This window comes from Myotis lucifugus, unplaced genomic scaffold (assembly GCF_000147115.1).
Source record: "Myotis lucifugus unplaced genomic scaffold, Myoluc2.0 scaffold_113, whole genome shotgun sequence".
NCBI classification, from domain to species: Eukaryota; Metazoa; Chordata; class Mammalia; order Chiroptera; family Vespertilionidae; genus Myotis; species Myotis lucifugus.
In genome coordinates this window covers 84,842-90,597 of record NW_005871161.1, presented here as the reverse complement: position 1 = coordinate 90,597, position 5,756 = coordinate 84,842, and the positions used below count along the sequence as shown (strand labels likewise).

The following is a 5,756-nucleotide window of genomic DNA, read 5'->3' as shown; positions in this document are numbered from 1 at the left end:
AACCCCCCACCAAGAGCGGAGGAGGGGGTGAGAAAAATGCTTCTCAGGAGAAGAGGAGTTTGGGGACTGCGTGGGACTGTGAGGGACTTGGAGGGCTCGGAGGGACTGTGTGGGATTGGGTGGACTGAGTGAGATTGCAAGAGACTGAGAGGGACTGTGTGGGACTGTGCCGGCAGAGTCCAGGCACCAAGGGGATGCTGGACTCTTCTTCAATCTGTAGGCCTGCAGTGCCTCAAGGGGATAGGGCCCTCCTGGGCAGTGGTATAGGGGTTGGGAGGCAGAGAGCAGCCAGACTGCACTGAACACCGTGGGCCCACCCTGAGCACGTGGGAGCCATCGCCATGGAAGGGTGTTGTGTGTTTGCGTCTTTGATTGGGTCTGGTTGACCACTTTAACCACTTTTAAGTGTGCAATTCAGTGGCACTAAGCACATGTACAAGGTTATGCAATCATCACCACGGATCATTTCCAGAATTCTCATCCCAAGCAGAAACTCTGTACCTAATAGAAACTGGCTCCCCTCCACCTTCTTCTCTGTGACATTGCCTGGCTAGGTACCTCCTACTGGTGGGACCACACAAGATTTGTCCTCTGGTGTCTGGCTCTCTCACTTAGCATGTCTGCAAGGTTCCTCCATGGTCCATGCTGTAGCCTCTAGCAGAATTTCACCCCTTTCCAAGGCTGAGTCCTATTCCACTGTGCGTGCACCACGTTTTGTTCATCGTCCATCGATGGACATCAGGGTGCACCTTTGGCTGTTGTGCACAGTGCTGCTGTGAGCACGCTGCGCCTTCAAAGAGCTTTGAGCCTGGCCGGCCTGGCTCAGTGATTGAGCCTCGACCTATGAACCAGGAGGTCACGGTTTGATTCCCGGTCAGGGCACACACCTGGGTTTTGGGCTCAGTCCCCAGTGTGGGGTGTGCAGCAGGCAGCCAATCAATGGCTCTCACTCATCATTGATGTTTCTCTCTCTCTCCCTCTCCCTTCCTCTCTGAAATCAATAAATATATATATATTTTTAAAAAGCACTTCGAGCAGGTGGGAAATTGTTTCCTTTTAGGAGACTTCACTTAGAGGCGGGGGAGGGTGAACCAGAGGGACAGCCCTGGGGCAGAGAAGCAATGAGGAGACGATGGAGTAACACAGTTAAGGAAAGAGGGAGACCATTGAGGCCAATGCCAAGGACCTGCTAGCCATGCTGAGGCCGTGGGCCACTCCTACTCTGCCTCGCCTTCCTGGGACCAGGGCCTTGATCATGAGGAGGGCAGGGGTGGCGTGGTTTGGGCCTCACTGAGGCTAGGGCAGCATCGTCACCATCCCCCACAGGAAGCTGTGCCACCACCAATTCATCCCTCGCCTGCATGTTCAGGACAGACTCCACGCCCATCCTGCCCCTGCAGGCCCTGTCCTGTGTGAGACTCGGTCCTGCCCTCCTGCTGCCGGCTGCCCTGTGCATCCTCAGGGACCCTCCCGGACTCGGCAGCTCCGAGTCAGACCCCTTCCCATGGCTGTGCTGCCTGCGCTTCCCCGCAGCATCGATCAGGATTCCCACCAGCTGCTCCTGTTGCCCTGTCTGTCTCCCTCCCAAGACTGTAGGCCCCGGGGGGACAGGGGCCCGGTGTGCCTGGCTCTCCACGGGCGAGCACCCAGCACAGCTTGTCTTACAGTACCTGCTGCATAATCAGCATCTGGGCAGGGATGAGTGGGTGAAGGGGGACCCACAGGATGGCCCGTTTTCCTTCTCCCCCCTCCCTTGTGTTTCTTCTCCTTTGGTGCGGGTTTTCTTCAGTCTGTCCCTCCGTAGGGGTTGTGTCCCTGAGGCGGGGGGCGGGGGGGTAGTGGGGGGGTCTGAGCCCAAACATCTCCCGATCCCTGGGGCTGAAAAGAGACCTCCTGACTCTGAGTTGATCCTGAAGGTATTTCCCCAGGGCCCCCTCGGAAACCAGACACTCAGTGGGACCCAGAAGACACCCCAACACCTTCTCGTAGGCGCAGAAGGCAGACTTCTTCTTGAAAATTCTGGAGAGTGGGTGTTTGGGGAATTTCTGAAGCGAATCTGTTCTCACAAATGGGAGCGCGTGTAAAAATAAACCCGCCATCTGTTTCCGTCGTTGGGAGCGGCTTTTACAGCTCCTCCCAGCAGCCTTGGGGTGTGAGGCTGTGCGGGTCCAGGGGACCAAAATACTTCTCTCCGTTAGCAGTTCTTCAACGCGTTCGTTACTGGCAGATGCTTGGGGAACGAAGGCAAGCTGGCGACACATTCCTGATTAAAATCTCGTCTTTCTGCAAATCTCGGGGCCAGAACTGTTGCCCCAGCAGGCGAGATAGACTCCTGTGAGAACTACTAGCAGGGTCATTCGTTTGGTGTCTTTGGGGCCATCGAGAACTCTCAGAGTATTATCTCAGAGACTCCTCACATGGATTCACAAGGGGTGTGTTTTTTCAATAGCCATTTAGAGGTCAGACATCCATGGCTCAGCGATGTTTAGTGACCTGCTAAAGAACACGCAGCAAAGAAGGAGCTGGAGTGGGGATTCGAACCGACAGCCCAAGCCTGTGTTTCCCATTTGATGAGGCTGCTGCTGCAGGGACTTGGGGCTCCTGGGGTGTCAATGTGTAAGACAAAGAGGCCAGGTTTAGGGTGGGACCAGCGCAGTAGCTCCTGGCCTTGGGTGAGCCCTGTACCCCGTGTTCCTCAGAGATAGACTGGGCATGGCTAATCCTGCCTCCCGAGGCTCGGGACGTTGGCATCAGTAGGTTTGCAGATGCCCTGCACACCGTAGCACTCGAGAAACCTCAGTTTCCCCCATTCGATGCCCAGCGGAGGCAACTGCAGACAGAAGCAGGCCTGGGGTATTCCCTCAGCCGGGCCGGGTCGGAGGAAGAGGGGTGACAGGTTGCCCACCTGCATTTGGTGACTGACACCCTGGCCGGCTCTCAGGGAAGACCGAGGAGGCCCTGCCCTCTGGGCTGTGATGCTCGGGACCCAGACGATGTTTCCATCGCCCCGATTCCGCGTTCCTCGGCGTGAACGCCAGGCCTCACGACTTGGCCTCGAGCACAAGTTTCCTGTCTCGTTGTCTCTCCATTCCCACCTGAGCCCCTGCTCCGGGCTCCCTGGTTTCCCTGTTCCTAGAAAATGCCAGGCTTGCCCGGCTGGCATGGCTCGGTGGTTGAGCATCGACCTATGAACCAGGAGGTCACGGTTCGATTCCCGGTCAGGGCACATGCCCGGGTTATGGGCTCGATCCTCAGTGTGGGGCGTGCAGGAGGCCGCCGATCCATGATTTGCTCTCATCATTTATGTTTCTCCCTCTCTCTCCTCCCTTCCTCTCTGAAATCAATAAAAATATATATTTTTTAAATGCCAGGCTCCCCCTAGGTCTTCCCATCACTGCTTGTGAACTACAGGCCTGCTCCTCCATCTGGAGGGTTCCCCCCGCCCAGGGCTCGGCCGCAACAGGGCTCACAGCTCTCCCCGCTCCTCAGACAGGAAGACCCGCCGTGGTGGGGACTCTCCCATGTAGCAGTGCGGAGGCCTCTGTCCTGCCTCAGATGCTTGCTGCCTTCCTCCCGTGTCTGACCCTGACCCTCCCAGGCCGGGTGCTTTCTGCAGAGGGAGGTCTGTGTATATGACACCAGGCTCTGTGACAGCCTCTGCTTTTCCTGCCACAGCCCCAGCCCCAGCCCCGAGCAGTGTCTGGAATTTGGTAGGTGCCCAAAAGTATCTGTAGAAGGAAATTCGTGGGAGAACAAACGGCAGAAGTACCACAAGTAATATGGGGGAGGGGAGGGGGTTGTCCAGGTGAGACAGGGTTTTCGTAACGATGGCCAGGACGTTTTTCTGTCCTCACCCTTCATGTCCACCCTCAGGAGTGAGGGGGCACCATCAAGTCACACAATCGTGTGTGCTTGAGGCCGCCCTCCAGACGCTGAGCGGCCGGCCAGCGAGGCCTCGCTGGGTGTTTCTTATCTCCGTCTCTGTCCAGTTGCACGTTGAGTTGAGAATTTGGGACCCAGGACAGCTTCTGAACGAACTGCCCCCCCTCCTGCTCCCCAAGCTCGCCCAGGAAACTCTCCCTCCATCCAGGGGGTTAAATACGCATTAGGTTTATTTTAATCAGGAATAAATACATGATTTAGCAAAATGTAATGCTTCCCACTTAGAAATCCCTCGCGTCCTCCCCACACGCTCCAACCATGTGAGTCACAACGGAAAAGAACACATGAGACCCCGCGCAGACATCTGGCGGGTGGCGGCCCTGCCTTATGTCGGCGGCAGCGTGCACCGGCTGCAGTCACTTCCCAGGCTCGGCCGGCCCCTTTGAAGCCTTTTGGGGGCAGGGGAAACCCCAGATGTCTTTGGGTATAAACAGCCTGGGCTCTGCTGATACAGAAAAGCTTGTAAACGCGTCGACACGTGCGGCGAGCACAGTGACCTCAGACGTGCGGAATGCGAGTGGCGGACAGACAGATGCTCGTATCGGGCAGCGAGAGATACCCTGGCACAGGCACCGGACAGACAGATGCTCGCAGCAGGGAAAGGAGGCCTGGCTGGCACAGGCACCGCCCCACCCCTGACCCCTGCCCAGTAGGGGCAGGGGCAGGGGCAGGGGCAGGGGCAGGGGCCGTGGGCGGCTGGGGCCCAGGCTTCTCCTCGCGAGGCCTTGGCTGTGGCTCTCTAGTCCCTTTCAGTGATGGAGACAGAACTGAGCCCCTCTCACCCCCTCGTTCCCGGAGCTCAGCACTTTTATTCATGTGCGTGACAGACCCTTCATAGAATAAAATACCGAGAAATGAATGCTCTAGAACTTATCAACGTCCGGCCATTCTGACCTCCTCCGTCCAGCCACGCCCTCTCTCTGAAGGTCCAGCTGAAACCTGGGCTCTGGGTCAGCCCACCTGACCCCTGTCCCACGCAGGAGCTGATGTCTGCCTTTACACCCACCATCACAATCTTCGTTTACACACTTCCTCTCTGTCCACACCATGGACCTCTGCTGGGGCCTGGGGCTCAGCTGTCCTTTTTTTTCCCCGGACACCTTTCATAGGAGAGGACACGGAGCCTCTTCGCAGTCAGGAGGGACTCTGGCTGTGCCTCAAAGCTCTGCGCTGCGAAGCTGCAGAGGGGATGTGGTGGAAACTCGCGCAGTCCGTCCCGCACCACGCCCCCCTCCCCGCAGCCTCCCTCTCCCCTGGGCCTCGCCCCCTGCAGAGGCGGGGAGGCCATGTGACCGCGGCACAGGCGGCTTTGGGACCCGAGGGGCAGAGAGAGCTTCCGGGCTAATTAGGACGGTGAGCGATCAGGGTCCCTGAGCTGCTTAGCGAGAAGAGGTGCGTGTGTACCGAGGCCTCTGTCCATGGCTGAGAAGGTGCCAAGCAGGGGACCAGTGTGCACACCCGGACCTGTGCCCAGGACACGGCTGTTGGCCGGTCTCCTGACACGGCTGTTGGCCGGTCTCCTTAGACGTTCTCTCTGAGCTCAGAGGGCGGCTGTCTTTCCCGCAAACACGATGAGCACCCAACATACAAGCAGGCTCTTCCAAAGCAGGGCGCCATCGTGTCGCGAGTCGACGTCCGGTGACGTCCAGGACTGGCCCGACGCCAGGGTGGGTCCCTCAGGCAGCTTCTCGTGGCGTCTGGAAGACTCGAGGTTCCCGGGGACCAGGCGACCGAGCCTCTCGGCTGGGCCCCAGGTGACGGTCCAGAGCCTGTTCTCGCTGGGCACCCCGTGCGGCTGCCCGTCCGGCCTCGCT

The 5,756-nt window shown here is 58.4% G+C and overlaps 1 protein-coding gene across 1 annotated transcript in view; it reads left to right on the top strand.

Annotated features, from left to right (window-relative positions):
• The window catches only part of TG (thyroglobulin), a 154,923-nt gene that overhangs the window by 88,051 nt on the left and 61,116 nt on the right, over positions 1 to 5,756 (top strand). The gene's annotated exons all lie outside the window — the stretch shown is intronic.